Raw genomic sequence first — 17115 nt, 5'->3', positions numbered from 1 at the left:
TGCAGTTCTGGAGTTGGAGAAGAATTTGGCTAGAAACGCCTTCTTGCATGCTTCCCAAGTGGTGATGGACTCCTTGGGGAGTGATTTCTAACAGATGTGTGCTTTGTCTCCCAAAGAGAAGGAGAAAAACCGAAGCTTGAATCCATCTTCAGTAACTCCATTTATCTTGGTTAGGCTACAGAGCATATAAAACTCATCCAAATGGTCCAATGGGTCCGCCATTGGCAATCCATGAAACTTGTTGCTATATATCATCTGGATGAGACTACTCTTGATCTCAAAGTTGTTGTTCTGGACAGCAGGTGGCACAGTGCCATGTCTTTGAGTGTGATTAGATGGAGCATCTCATGCTCCTATGTGGGTCCTCTCTTGAGGAGCTGGTGGACCATTCTGATTATTCATCTCCTCCACAATTGTTGGTGGTTGCGTGATGTTGATATATTTCACCTTGTTTTACCTTAGTATATTCACATCTTTTGCATTATTTACTATGTAGTTTGGCCATTATTGAGTAGCTTTAGGACTGTTTTTGCATTAGAGTAGATTTGCATTGCATTTGCATAGTTTCTTGCATAAACAGGCGATTTTGGATCCTAAGGAGCATGGAAGGAATGCTGAAGAGGATTGGAGCTATCAAGTGAAGAAAACAAGGGAGCTAGAGCTGAAGAATCAAGGTCCGGAAGCCCACTCGACCGCCCACTCGACCAGACACTCCACCGTGTGCGGAGAAGGACTCGACCGGATGGAAGAAGCAGAAGAGAGGTCACTCGACCAGGCACTCAACCGAGCACATGGTGGAGTTGTTCAAGCCGCCTCCCTATTTTGTCTGCTAGCAGATTTAGGGCTTTCCCACTTTTCTATATAAGTCCCTTGTACCTCATGGCCGCCCACAAGTCAGAGGGAGTTAGAAATAATATTTTGTAGCCACAAAAACCTAGTATTTACCCTTTTTGGGATTATCTACTTTTTGCTTAGATCATTAGCCACTTTTGTACCATCTCAAGAAATCTTTTGATACTTGTTGGTTCCATAACTTTCTAAGTATTAAGAATTTGAGTTTGATTTCTTCTTCAATATTGTAGATCTTTATCTCATCATTCTAATCATGTAAGTTTCATTGATTTTGGGGTTTATGATTTTGTTCATCATGTTTTGTGATTGTGAGTAGTGGCTTAGGATCTTTAGGATGGGTAAAGGGTATGGGTGTTTAGATTGATCAAGCTTTATTGTTGTATATCTCTTCTGGATTAGATATGCTCTATGCTATCCTTATACTGAGAGGGTGAAGGGCTAAACATTGATTTTTGGCCAGCTGCCGAGCTTTTGTTTGATGGGACAGCCCAAATAGGAAAAGATCAAGATGGAGATGTGGAGATGGATGATGGGAAGAGCAATTTTATTTTGAAGATTTAGAGCCAGGTCCAAGAGATAGTAGAGGAGTGAGGGAGACTAGCAAGAGGTTGACACTTCTACAAAAGTGGAACAAGTGGCATGGGAAGAACTTTGACAAGCTGAAGAAGAAGATGGGTAGGATGACGAAGTCCATTAAGGGTTTAAAGAAGGAGATTGCTGAATTGAAGAGTGGGAATTCTTCACCAGCACCATCTAGCCCTTTGAGGAGGAGTAGCTCAACTAGAGCAATATCTAGAGCTGAAAACCCAGTGGAACCAGCTAGAGCTTCAATGCATGAGCCAATTCAGAGGAGGATAGGTTCAAGTCGCCCAGAACAACAGTTCCCGAGGCACTCGACCGGTTCACTCGAGCACCCACTCGGCCGAGTACATGCCCAAACCTCCTTATGGTTTCCCAACTCCAGCAGGTTATCCAAGCTATTCTTATGGCCAAGCTTACCCTCCCATCCCTCCCTAATACTAAATGGATTCAGCTCTCTTGCAGCAATTCTACCAGCAGCAAGGACAACAATTTTTCCCCCCACCACCAACTCGGCAGCCAACTCGACCACCCTACTCAACCGAGCACTCGAAAGAGTACCAGTCGATGGCCATAGTCGAGTTGCCTCCTTCCCTACCTCCAAATCAAGGTCCAAGCTCCAGCTACACATTTGACAGCATGAATGAGGATGTGGACAACTTCTTCCACAACCCCTAAGGTACCAACATCACCATTTCATTGTAAATACCATTGCATCTCTAGTTTCATTTTTATTTTGAGTCTTGATTCCTCTTACAAATTTCTTTTACACAGTGGATTGTGTAATTTAAGTTTGGGGGAGGGTTTGAGATGGCATTTGACCTTGTTTTCTGTTTTCTTATTTCACATTTCATCTAAGGCATAGAAAAACCAAAAAAAAATTTATTTTTTTTGCAAAAATCTTTATAAAAAAGAGTGTTCATGTAGTTTGCATTACATATTAGGATTTTGTTTAGCATGTTTCATATAGGACTGTTTAATATTTGCATTAGGGATCTATGATGAGTCTAACCTTGTTAGCTTGTTTAAATTCACTAAACTAGGATCAATGTCTAAGTTAATAGTACTTTGATGCTAGTTGAGTAGCTAGAAGAATAAGGTTGAACCAAGCCTTGAATTCCTGCACTGCATTTGGTCTAAATTGAAGCATGTTGTGATTTGATACCATTTCCTATTTATAAGAACCTAATATTGACTTTTAAATACCAGTTTGTGCATTGCTTGAACTCATGGATACTTTTTACATATTTGGATCATCTTTCCCATTTTTACCACTCTTGTTGATCCAAGTAGTTGATTTCCTCATTAAAAATCAGTCTCCCCTACCCTTAACCAACCCTTCTTTCAAGCCATGTTTATTCTTGAGTGTGTGAGACCTATTTTGGGATTGAGCTTTGTAGAAAGTGTTAGGTATGAACTGACAAGAATAAAGCCTTGTGTAGTTCTAGTTTGCATTTTTCAAACTAGATAGGACTAGGAGGTTTAATTTCTGGGTTGGGACTTGGTTGATTTGAAAAAGAAAAGAAAAGAGGGAAAAGAGAAAGAAAAGGGTTAAGTCCTTTGGAGGGAAGTGTTTTAAAGTAAAAGTTTCAAATAAGGTTCTGGTCAAAGAAAAGAAAGAAAGAAAAGAAGAGTCTAGTAAAAAGCTTTATGACTTGGAAAACAAGTAAGAAAAAGAGACTCAGCAATTCAAGAAAGAAACCCCCATTCCACTAGAGAAATCAGTAAGAAACCTCTCCTAGGACTGAAATACAAAAGAGAAAAAAGGGCATAAGAGAAGAGATGAATTTAAAGGGTAGAACTAGGACATATTGGGATTAGAATGATAGGATAAACACTTTGGGTACCTTTGGGTAGACTAGGTTTTGTTCTTGTATGTGTCTAAGTGTTCTTACCTTTAGCTTTCTTCTAAAGCTCAATCCATTTTTTATTAGAGAACCTTGAGATAAGCCCCGCTCTAAAGAGAGATCAATATTGTCTCTAAAACCTTTATTACCAAGCCAAATGAGTTTAAAGCATTGCATAAGTTGATTCATGTTCTTGTTTAATGAATGTTAAAGGAAATGGTTTATTGGAATGCATGTGGATATCGAAGGCTTAAATCAGTAAAGGTTGAGATAGGCTTGTCTAAAATCTTTAACTACAGCTCATTTAACTTGCATCATAGTACTAGTAACTTGGACATTGATTCTAGCTAGTTTATTAGCATGGTGAAATATATGAACATCCCACTTTTAAACCTCACTCTCCTACTTATGTCTTGTTTATTTGCTTGAGGGCAAGCAAAGACTAAGTTTGGGGGTGTTGATGTTCATATATTTCACCTTGTTTTACCTTAGTATATTCACATCTTTTGCATGATTTACTATCTAGTTTGGCCATTATTATAGTAGATTTGCATTGCATTTGCATAATTTCTTGCATAAACAGGCGATTTTGGATCCTAAGGAGCATGGAAGGAATGCTGAAGAAGATTGGAGCTATCAAGTGAAGAAAACAAGGGAGCTAGAGCTGAAGAATCAAGGTCCTGAAGCCCACTCGACCGCCCACTCGACCGTGTGCGGAGAAGGACTTGACCGGATGGAAGAAGCAGAAGAGAGGTCAGTCGACCAGGCACTCGACCGAGCACATGGTCGAGTTGTTCGAGCCGCCTCCCTATTTTGTCTGCTAGCATATTTAGGGCTTCCCCACTTTTCTATATAAGTCCCTTGTACCTCATGGCCGCCCACAAGTCAGAGAGAGTCAGAACTAATATCTTGTAGCCACAAAAACCTAGTATTTACCCTTTTTGGGATTATTTACTTTTTGCTTAGATCATTAGCCACTTTTGTACCATCTCAAGAAATCTTTTGATAATTGTTGGTTCCATAACTTTCTAAGTATTAAGAATTGAGTTTGATTTCTTCTTCAATATTGTAGATCCCTATCTCATCTTTCTAATCATGCAAGTTTCATTGATTTATGGGTTTATGATTTTGTTCATCATGTTTTGTGATTGTGAGTAGTGGCTTAGGATCTTGAGTATGGATTAGGACTGGTAAAGACTATGGGTGTTTAGATTGATCAAGCTTTATTGTTATATATCTCTTATGGATTAGATATGCTGTATGTTATCCTTATACTGAGAGGGTGAGGATAGATCTCAAGCTTCTTAACATCACACCAATGTTTAAGTTGCTAGATAAGGCTAATGCTGGAGATTATCATTAAGCATGCTAAGAGATTATATGTTTTGTTTGATTTTTGACAATAATGATCTGGGTTTTAATACCTGCTTTTATATGTAATAGCTAGTGAGAGCTAGGTCTAAGAGTATCTAAGCTTGATTGTTATTGCCCTGAGAATGGATTAACAAGTCTTGGTAGATCATTGTCTAGAAATAGCTCATTGTTGATTGAGGTTTGTTGGTCAATGTAGATAACCATAGCTTAAGCCCAGCCCATGAATCCATCCTTAGGACCTTTCTTTGTTTATTGATTTCCTAGTTCAAGTATTGTTATTTGCTTCCTGTTTGATTTAGACTTTGGCTTGCTCTGTTTTCATTGTTGTCTTGTCTCTGTTTTACATCTGCATTCCCACTCGAACTGCTACTCGATCGAGCATCCGATCGAGTGATTGCTCGAGCTCCATCCAAAGTTCTTGTTTATGTTCTGTATTTACCAGTTTCATTTCCTGTCTTGCATTAGTTTAATTCCTATTCTTGTTTAGCATCATCACTGCTTTGTTTTCACTTTTACTTTGCATTCAGTCTTTTATCTTAGTAGTTTTACATTCTGCATTGCATCATTATCATTAGGTTGCTAGTTAAAAACATTAATCATATTTGGCTTGACTTAGATAAGTATTCACATCCTGATTGCTTGCATTACACTCATTATAGATTGACATCCTTTATGCTACAACAACATAAGGGTAATTGAAACACCCTGCATCCACCTGTTCATCCATCATCTCTACCATCATCCATTCATCATCACACATACAAGAGACCATGTTTCAAACATCCAGCATCTGAACATACTATGCATCCACTACCTCGACCAGCTGCTGAAATAGTGTACAAACCTAAGGTTCCATTTCCCAAAAACTCAAGGAAGTCTAAGCAGGAGATAAATGATGCTAGGTGCAAAAAAATGATGGATAAGCTTATATTTGAGATGTCTTTGATTGATATTGTACGAACTTCTCCAATGCTTAAGAGATATTTGAAGAGGATGGTGACAAGATTGCAGAGAAGATTCCTGATCTTGGTGGCTTTTCTCTAGATTTTACAATTTTTATTGACAGATTTCCTAGATCTTTGTGTGATCTTGATTCTAGTGTTAATTTGATGTCTAGATCAGTAGAATTCAGCCTTGGGATGACAGACTTCAATTCCAAAAAGATCACTCTTATTCTTGTAGATCGCTATGTTCGTATTCTTGATGGTATTCTTGATGATGTTCCAACTAAGATTGGTGATTGTTTGATACCTACTGATTTTGTGGTGTTGAACTATGAGGAAGAGCATAAGGATCCTCTAATCCTTGGAAGATTATTCTTAGCTACTGCTGCAGCTATTATCGATGACATGAAGGGGAAAATTGGTCTCAATGTGGGTAATTTACAGATGCGTTTTGACATGGATAAACTGGTAAAGAGGCTAACGATTGATGGTCAGACTTTCTATGTGGATACATTGTCTAATTTTTGCTGAAGATATTTTTAAAGAGTTGCATCCTGAGGATCCACTAGAAAGAGCATTGGTAGCATCCACTGAAGAAGCTGATCCTTTATATGACATTGCTGTTGGGTATGTCAAGCTGCTAGATGCTAATAAGCAAGTGAAGAAGTTGGTTGCTCAAGAAGAATTAGTTGGTACTTTGGTAAAAGCTGAGCCATTATCGGATTGGAGTATTGAGAAAGCTCTAAACCTTGATCTCAAACCACTTCCTGCAGGTTTAAGATATGCATTTCTAGGTGAGAATTAATGTTATTGTTAATGCTTCTTTAAGCGCAGAGCTCACTTTACTGATTAGGAAGGTGCGCACGTTTCACAAAGCTCTTAGCTATTCTCTTTATGATATTGCAGGGATTTCGCCGGATTTATGCAAGCATAGGATTCATCTTGAGGAGAGAACTAAAACAAAGGAGGATCCTTATGATTGATATAAGAGGAGGCTGAATCTGAATCTGCAAGAAGTTGTCAAGAAGAAGATCATGAAATTGCTGAATGTCGGGATTATCTATTGGATTTCTGACAGTAATTAGGTCAGTCTAGTTCATGTTGTTCCGAAGAAAGGAGGTGTTACAGTAGTGAAAAATGACTAGAATGAGCTAATTCCGATGCAGACTATTACCAGACACCGGATGTGTATAAAATATTGTAACGCTTCAACCGCCACCTCTTAGTGTGCCCCATATCTACTCCCAATCCATGGGCCCATCTTCCTTAATAGGCCTCATGTCCTCTTACTAGGCCCGTGAGCCCATCCATATCCGACAATCGGTTTGCTTTGTCCGGGAGGCTTTAAACACTCATTACCATCCCTACACATTACCACATGATCTTTCCCTGTGTTTTGTCCTCACTCACACAGTTCCAAAAATTACTTTCCGAAAGGTTACCCGTTTTGAGACTATTCCAGCTGACACACGCTTAACTCTTGAGTTCTCTCAAAACTAATCAGTAAGATTATACTGCTGGACTAACTGTCACTGATTGTGCCCGGATGTCCTCCTCAATCTCTACTACAGTCTGAACCAGCTCTACACGCGTAACATAGTTCCACCCTCTACAGTGAATCCTCAAATCATCACGAAGGGCCCTTATAAACCTCTTGATCTAAGCCTCCTCAGACTCAATCGCCCTACCCCCCATACATCAGAAGTCAACTAAACTCCAAGTCTAGCTCCCGCACTGAACGAGTCCCCTCAGATAACTGTAGGAACTCCTTCTCCAACCGGTCTAGTGCCTCTCTAAGAAAATACTTGCGGTTGAACTCCTCGACGAAGTCAGCCCAAGAAATCTCCCTCTGCACTCTCCTAGCAGCCATTCATCTCAACCACAACTGAGCATCACCAATCAGGTTGTGGACCCCTATGTCTGCCCAAAACTCCTCAGGACATCTGAGAGACTGGAAGTTGCGTTCCACTCCCCTCCTCCACGCATCAGCAACAGTAGGATCAGTGCCACCCGAAAACCACTGAGTACCGATATAGTTCATCTCCCTCAGTATACTAACATAACGAGAATGAACTCCTACATCCGCAGCCACTAGCTGTTGCATCCCCGCTGCCACTGGTGGTACTAACTGTGCCTGAGTCGGTACCACTCCCGGTATCCGCTCCAACAGCTGTGTCAACAAGCCTGCAAGATCAACACCTCCTCTAGGGGATCCACCTGTTGGGAATCTCGCACCCGGAACACTAGCATCACCGGCCAACCCGACACCAACACCGCCCACACCGACTCCCTCAGCGCCTATGGTCCTATCAGTACCCCCACCGGCCACACTTGTTGACATAGCTGTTGGAGCGGATACCGGGAGTGGTACCGGCTCAGGCACAGGTAGTACCTCCAGTGGCGGCGGGGGTGCAGCAGCTAATTGGTGCGAGTATAGGATTTCATTCTCGTTATGTCAGTATACTGAGGGAGATGAACTACATTAGTACTGATCGGTTTTCGGGTGGTACTGATCTTACTGTTGCAGAAGCGTGGAGGACGAGAGTGGAATGTAACTTCCAGTCCCTCAGATGTCCTGAGGAGTTTTGGGTGGACATAAGGGTCCACAACCTGATTGCTGATGCTCAGTTATGGTGGAGATCAGTGGCTGCTAGGAGAGTGCAGAGGGAGATAGCTTGGGCTGACTTTGTCGAGGAGTTCAACCGCAAGTATTTTCCTAGAGAGGCACTAGATCGGATGGAGATGCAGTTCTTACAGTTATCTCAGGGGACTCGATCAGTGTGGGAGCTGGACTTGGAGTTCAGTCGACTTCTGATGTATGGGGGTCGGGCGATGGAGTTTGAGGAGGCTCAGATCAGGAGGTTTATGAGGGCCCTTCGTGATGATTTGAGGGTCCATTGTATAGGGCAGAGTTATGTTACGCGTGTAGATCTGGTTGAGACTGCAATAGAGATTGAGGAGGACATCCGGGCACAGTCAGTGACGGTTAGTCAAGCAGTTCATCCTAGGAAGGCTCAGTATCCTGGATGTTCAGGCAAGGGCGGCAAGCCTGCAGAGGTAACCAAGAGGAAGTGGGAGGCTACGCAGAGGCCGAGTGGTGCAGGGTGCTCCAGGTGTGGGAGCATGGATCACAAGTTGGCTAGCTGTCCACAAAGGAGGGCACTAACGACAGCGGTTCGTGTATGCTATCATTGCAGCGAGCCTGGGCACATCAAGGCCAAGTGTCCCAAGTTGCAGCAGATGGCAGTGGCAGTGGTGCATCATTTAGTGCCGCCAAGATTGCACTAGGTGACATGGATTGAGCAGGCACTATGGGTGTACACGACTGTGGAGACTGGTGGAACCAGTGCCGGAGCAATCAGAGGTATAATTTCTGGTACCCAACTTTGTGAATGAATGGAAAGCTGAAAAATATATCTTACTAAAAACAATCGATCATGTCCTAGGGATGAATCCAATAGCAACTCAACAATACGGTGGTGCCATACTGTGGTGAAACGTGTTGAACGAAGCTTTGATATGAGGCCAGACCAGACTTCTCTAGTGTAGCGACACATGAAAAAGATGATTTTGGGTTTAAACAGACTGCTTATAAGTGGTTTTTTACAAATCACAAACTAATAATACAAAAATTTAACAAAGTTTTCAAAAATCTTGATTAAATAACAACAGATTCTACATAACCTATAAGGGAAATAGTTAGTAATACCCTTTTATGGATACCTCTTTTCAAAAATACAATTTTTTTTCCATTTTCAGTTTTGTTCTCTTTAGCACGATTACAATCTGTTAAATTAATTTTAAGAAATATTTTTAATGTTTGGATTCTCTAGTTTACATTAGAAAATTGTTTTGAGGGGGTAGAAATTTATATTTGCAGTTTAGAATTTAGTTATTTTGTATGTAGAAAAATTATTATTGAAAATGGAAAACAAGAGAGTGTATTTTTGTAAAAGTGTATAGAAAAAGGGGTATTTTAAAAAAGGATAGAAAAAAATGGTATTTTTCAAAAGGGTATTTTTGCAAATGCCCCAACAATCTAAGTCATTATGAAAACATCAAAGAATATGACAAAAATAATTCTTTAAGACATTACTTATTATGAAACGGATGGATTATTTTGAGACATTAATTATTATGAAACGGAGGGAATATAAGATTCACAATAATATAGTCAATATATGCAACACATACTTTATTTTTTAATTTTCTACATTTCAATATTCAATTATTAACTTATATTAGCTTCTATTAAACTTGCAGAAAATCTATGGCTTGAAAATGAATCTAGCTTTGATTTGGTAAAATTTTTGTACTCCACTCTAGATCTTCTTTGTCAATTCAAAAACATGTGAAAAGTATAAATTTATTTTCTTAAGCATATACAAATACATGTGATTATATCATTTTATCTTAGAGGTGATAGTTAGTTATAGTATCAAATACTCTCACAACAACATTCTGATTTTGAACTAATAAAACAAGAACCATGATTATCCTTCTCCACGACAAGTATCATTGCAGATTTGTTCTGCACACTCTTCATACGAGTAGCAACTGAGTGTTGATTGCTCAAATCGGCTAGGTTAGTAACCTATATACAATATTAACAATAATCAATACCCGTTAACAAAGAGTGAAATCATGATGATGATAATTACAAAACGAAGGTATGAATAATAATAAACAATTACCCGGACTTTCAGCAGTTGTATGAAGACAATGAACAAAAGATATGATGAAAATGATAGTAAAACAAAATGCCATTAAAGTTTTCATAGTGATAGCAATTATTTTAGTGATATTTTCTCAACTTTTTTTTTAATGAGTTATTCTTCACCTAGATTGATTATATATATAATATATAACAACACTAAATATGTTTAATGTTTTTTGATTTAATGTAAAAAAATAATATAATCTTTTGATTTATTTCCCTACAAATATAATTTCTTCAAATATATTTCTTTTCCAGCTATTTATTTTTTTCTCCTCATGTTGGAAAGTTGAGGGAATATAATCTTTTGATTTATTTCCCTACAAATATAATTTCTTCCAATATATTTCTTTTCCAGCTATTTATTTTCTTCTCATAATGTTGGAATGTTGAGGGAATATAATCTTTTGATTTATTTCTTCCAATTTATTTTCATTTAATGATACTTTCTATTACTTTATTAGGTGAAAATGTGTATAAAATCATAAACTAATAATATAATAATTGAATTCGTTTACAATCCTAGATTATTATTTTTAGTTGAATAACAAAAAACTGTTGTTGTCTATATAAAATTCAGAATTTAAAATCCCTAGATTTATTAAGATTATAAGTGGTTTTTTACAAATCACAAACTAATAATACAAAAATTTAACAAAGTATTTAAAAATCTTGATTAAATAACAACAGGTTCTACATAATCTATAAGAAAAATTGTTAGTAATACCCTTTTATGGATACCTATTTTCAAAAATACAATTTATCATGAAAGACTCAATGTGTATAAAAAAGTATTTTCACTCATATCTTATTCGAAAACCGAAATTGAATTTAGATCCAAAAAAAACTCCTAACCGAAAAATGGACCATTTTCTGGTTTAATATACATAATAAATAAAAACAAAAAAAACCTCAAAAGACTACAGAAAAACTATTTTGTATCACTTTAAAATATCTTATTATTTAAAAGTTACTGATCTCCATATTAATTTGGTAAACAACACAAACATATAACATGTAAAAATTCTATCCTTCATTTCTATAAATTATACGTTTTAAAAAACATATATTCAAACATCAAAAGTTCAAAATATTACAATTTTTTAATAAGATATGATTAAAAAAAAAAATTTGATTTTGGTGACTGTACATTCTTGTTGTCACTCAAAAAAAGGTAATAGAAATAAACTAATAAAAAGTATCATTAAATGGAGATACTGTTTGGGAGACTTTACAAGATTATATCAAAACTAATCAATAAGATTATAGAAAACTCTCTAGCAATCCATTAAAATCTTTCACTTATTCATTTTCAATGATTTTATTGAAGTCAACAAAATTCTTTAGAAATTAGAACCATATAACACCCCTTAAGTTAAGCTAATATTAAGGTAATTTATACAACCATCAATACTGGTCAAGTAATGTTATTTAGAGAACTTTTTCAATACTAGTCAATTAATTTTTACAATCATAGAGGAATTTAGCCAATGTGGTACAACAGAAAGAAGCTTCTAAAATATAGAGGTTTAGCTTCAGGTTTTATAAGATATAGGTGCATGACGGCATGACTACTTCTTTTTGGTTTGGCAACTGGTCACCTTTAGGAGTTTTGATTGATATCACCGGTAATCGTGGCTAAATGGACATGGGACTAAGCCTCCAAGTCACAGTTGCTGAAGCTATCATGGCTCATAAAAGACGCCGGCACAGGACACAGTCTTTAAATCAGCTGGAAATGCTCATTGATGGTATTCGTACACAAGGACTGGGACAGACGACAGATGTAGTTCGTTGGAGAGGAAAGGGTGATTGTTATAAAACAGTATTCAGCACAAAAGAGACTTGGGACGCAATCCACCCTCCAAAGACGAAGAGGGATTAGTCTGAAGGTATATGGTTCTCCCATGCGACACCAAAATATGTATTTGTCACTTGGCTTAAAGTGCAGAATCGTCTCTACATGGGAGATCAGATGATGAGTTGGAATGTAGGAGCCAATGCAGTGTGCGTTTTTCACTAGCAATCATCTTTTTTCATATGTCGCTACACTAGAGAAGTCTGGTATGGCCTCAAATCAAAGCTCGTTCAACACGTTTCACCACAGTTTGGCACCATATTGTTGAGTTGCTATTGGATTCGTCCCTAGGACATGATCGGTTCTTTTTAGTATGATATACTTTCATCTTTCCTTTCATTCACAAAGTTGGGTACCAAAACATATACATGTGATCACCCCGGCACTGGTTCCACCAGTCTCCACAGTCGTGTACACCCGTGGCGCCTGCTCAATTTGTGCCACCTGCTGCTCTACCGGCTGCACTACATGCTGCACTGCCATCCGCTGCAAGTTGGGTCACTTGGGCTTGATCTGCCCCAGGCTCCCTGCAATGATAGCATACACGAACCGCTGCCGTCGGTGCCCTCCTCTGGGGACAGCTAGCCACCTTGTGATCCATGCTCCAACACCCGAAGCACCCTGCACCACTCGGCCTCTGCGTAGCCTCCCACTTCCTCTTGGTTCCCTGTGCAGGCTTCTCGCCCTTGGTAGAACCTCCAAGATACTGAGCCTTCTTAGGCTGAACTGCTGGAATAACGATCACTGACTGTGCCCAAATGTCCTCCTCAATCTCTACTGCAGTCTCAACCAGCTCTGCACGCCTAACATAACTCCGCCCTCTCTAGTGGACCCTCAAATCATCACGAAGGACAACGGTTAATGCGGGATCTGGATTTGGAATTCAGTCAACTTTGTATGTATGGGGGTCGGGTGATGGATTTTGAGGAGGCTCAGATATGGAGGTTTATAAGGAGAGGTCTTCTAGGAGGGGTCCATGAATGTGGCCGGTGGGGGTAGTGATAGGACTGTAGGTGTTGAGGGAGTCGGTGTGGGCGGTGTCGGTGCCGGGTTGGCCAGTGATGCTAGGGTTCTGGGTGCAAGAGTCCCAGCAGGTGGAGCCCTTGGAGGAGGTGTTGATCTTGCAGGCTTGTTGACACAACCGTTGGAGCGGATACCGGCTCAGGCACTGATAGTATTGCTAGTGGCGGCGGCGGTGAAGCCGCCAATGGCTGCGGATGTAGGAGTTCATTCTTGTTATGTGAATATGCTGTGGGAGATGAATTACAACAGTACTGAGTGGTTTTCGAGTGGTGCTGATCCTACTGTTGCTGATGCGTGGAGGACGAGAGTGAAACGTAACTTCCAGTCTCTCAGATGTCTTGAGGAGTTTTGGGTGGACATAAGAGTCCACAACCTGATTGGCAATGCTCAGTTGTGGTGGAGATTAGTTGCTGTTAGGATAGTGCAGAGGGAGATATCTTGGGCTGACTTTGTCAAGGAATTTAACCGCTAGTAGATGGCAGTGGCAGCGGTGGTTCGTGTATGCTATCATTGTAGGGAGCCTGGGCACATCAATCCCAAGTTTCCCAGGTTGCAGCAGATGGAAGTGGCAGCGGTGCAGCATGTAGTGCAGCCGAGAGTGCAGTAGGTGACACGGATTGAGCAGGCGCCATGGGTGTACACGACTGTGGAGACTGGTGGAACCAATGCTGGGGCGATCACAAGTATAATTTCTGGTACCCAACTTTGTGAATGAATGGAAAGCCGAAAAATATATCTTACTAAAAACAACTGATCATGTCCTAGGGACGAATCCAATAGCAACTCAACAATATGGTGGTGCCATACTGTGGTGAAACGTGTTGAACGAAGCTTTGATATGAGGCCAGACCAGACTTCTCTAGTGTAGCGACACATGAAAAAAAGATGATTTTGGGTTTAAACAGACTGCTGGTGAAAAACGCAGCAGTATTGTTGAGTTTATTATGTGAAAATGATAACTTCTATTACTTTATTATGTCAAAATGTGTATAAAACCATAAACTAATAATATTATAATTGAATTCGTTTACAATCCTAGATTATTATTTTTAGTTGAATAACAAAAAACTTTTGTTGTCTATATAAAATTCAGAATTTAAAATCTCTAGATTTATTAAGATTATAAGTGGTTTTTTACAAATCACAAACTATTAACACCAAAATTTAACAAAGTTTTCAAAAATCTTGATTAAATAGCAACAGATTCTACATAACCTATAAGAGAAATTGTTAGTAATACCCTTGGATACCTCTTTTCAAAAATACAATTTTTTCCATTTTCAGTTTTGCTCTCTTTAGCACGATATAATCTGTTAAATTAATTTTAAGAATTATTTTTAATTTTTGGGTTCTCTATTTTACATTTAGAAAATTGTTTTGCGGGGGAGAAATTCATATTTGGAGTTTAGAATTTAGTTATTTTTGTATGTAGAAAAAATTATTATTGAAAATGGAAAACAAGAGAGTGTATTTTTGCAAAAGTGTATAGAAAAAGGGGTATTTTCAAAAGGATAGAGAACAATGGTATTTTTCAAAAGGGTATTTTTGCAAATGCCCCAAAAATCTAAGTCATTATGAAAACATGCATCAAAGAATATGAAGAGAAGAATTCTTTAGGACATTACTTATTATGAAACGGATGGATTATTTTGAGACATTAATTATTATGAAACGGAGGGAATATAAGATTCACAATAATATAGTCAATATATGCAACACATGATTTATTTTTTAATTTTCTACATTTCAATATTCAGTGATTAACTTATATTAGCTTTTATTACACTTGCAGAAAATCTATGGCTTGAAAATGAATCAAGCTTTGATTTGGTAAAGTTTATGTACTCCACTCTAGATCTTCTTTGTCAATTAAAAAACATGTGAAAATTATAGATTTATTTTCTTAAGCAGATACCAATACATGTGATTATATCATTTCATCTTAGAGATGATAGTTAGTTATAGTATCAAATACGCACACAACAACATTCTGAACTTGAACTAATAAAACAAGAACCACGATTATATCCTTCTCCACGACAAGTATCATTGCATTCCTCTTCTGCACACTCTTCAAACCAGTAGCATTTCTCACAACAACATTCTGATTTAAAACAAGAACCATTATTATATCCTTCTTCACGACAAGTATGATTGCAGTCGTGTTGTGCACACTCTTTATGCCAGTAGCAAGTGAATCTAGATTTCTCAAATCGGCTAGGTTGATAACCTATATACAATATTAACAATAATCAATACCCATTAACAAAGAGTGAAATCATGATGATGATAATTACAAAACGAAGGTATGAATAATAATAAACACTTACCCGAACTTTCAGCAGTTGTATGAAGACAATGAACAAAAGATATGATGAAAATGATAGTAAAACAAAATGCCATTAAAGTTTTCATAGTGATAGCAATTAATTTAGGGATATTCTCTTAGCTTTTTTTTTATTGAGTTGTTCTTCACCTAAACTGATTATATATATAATATATAACAACACTAAATATATTTAATGTTTATTGATTTAATCTTTAAAAAAATACTCCCCAAGTATTTAGAGTTTATCTTCTTATCCCATGTATGGACTTATCCATTAGTAGTCCCTATATATATGTGTTTGTTGGTTCATTATAAGATAGAACAAAAAGTTAGAAAGTGAAGTAATAGAAGTTCATTGTTTTAACTCTCTCCCTTCCCTCTCGATCTCTCTCCTTTTATTTATTCTAGTGTATATTGTTATACATACATATACACATATATACATATATAATATAATAATATTATATATTTTGCGTTATGTTTTATAATACGTTATTAGCACGATATCTTTACCGATGGAGCTTTTACGAAGTAAGTAAAATTATATTGTCTCTATTTATGTTTATAGAACATAAATATTATCGCCATCGTGAAATTATGCTTTTTTCCGGATTGATCGTCATAAGTTATAGGCGTTGCCTCCTTTACGATCAAATATATAGCTAAATCATATCTGGATAGATCGTTAGATATATGGTAGGCTCTGCCTCCTTCACGATCAAATAAAATCTATGTCTTTTCCAGATAGATAGATTGTTATATATGGCAGGCTATGCCTCCTATATGACCAAATATAACGGATATGTCATTATGGATTGATCATTTTACCTCCTTTGCGATCAAATATATAGCTATGTTATATCCGAATTGATTAATTGATATATGGTAGGCTCTGCCTCCTTCACAATCAAAGAAAAGCTATGTCTTTTCCGGATAGATAGATCGTTATATATGGTAGGTTTTGCCTCCTTTACGATCATATATAAAGCTATAGAATATTTGGATTGATCATTTGATATGGTAGGCTTCACCCCTCCTTTACGATCTAACAAAAAGCTATGTACTTTCCCGAAAGATTGGATTTGCTTTCTATACAATCAAATATAAGGCTATGTCATTTCCGGATTTATAGTTATACATATAGAGGTTCTACCTCATTCATGATCAAACAAAAAGCTTTGTCTTTTCCGGATTGATCGTGATAAATGATAGGCTCTGCCTACTCTACGATCAAAGAAAAGTTACTTCTTTTAAATTCTTATATATAAGGCTATAGCTCTTATTTTATTTTTTGAATTTATGTTTTTTTATTCGTAAAGAATAACTATATATGTTATACAAGATTTAAAGACAATGAAATGTCTTTATAATCAAAAATATATTTCTTTTATGAGAATATATAAAGTACGTGTACATATATTTTATACAGTGCAAAAGTAATTGGAAGGTCTAGATGAGCTAGTCTCTCGACTTTCAAAGACATCAAATTCATAATTATCGATGTCTAGTGTTCTCCAAAGTCTCAAAGAAACTCATGGAGTTTTAATGACATTTTGTCTTAATAAAATTATTATGTTGAGACTATAAATAAA

The 17115-nt window shown here is 37.5% G+C and overlaps 1 long non-coding RNA gene across 1 annotated transcript; it reads right to left on the bottom strand.

Moving 5' to 3' along the window:
- Positions 1-15055: 15055 nt before the first annotated feature.
- On the bottom strand, positions 15056-15656 carry LOC147921153 (uncharacterized). Its single transcript, XR_015590642.1, has 2 exons — positions 15525-15656; positions 15056-15424 (listed from the first exon to the last, which is right to left on the bottom strand). It is a non-coding gene; the product is annotated as an uncharacterized LOC147921153 (long non-coding RNA).
- Between the last annotated feature and the right edge of the window lie 1459 nt (positions 15657-17115).

This window comes from Camelina sativa, chromosome 19 (assembly GCF_030686135.1).
Source record: "Camelina sativa cultivar CO46 ecotype springtype chromosome 19, ASM3068613v1".
Lineage (NCBI taxonomy): Eukaryota > Viridiplantae > Streptophyta > Magnoliopsida > Brassicales > Brassicaceae > Camelina > Camelina sativa.
The sequence above is the reverse complement of the archived record's forward strand: the minus strand, read 5'-3'. Positions and strand labels throughout refer to the sequence as shown.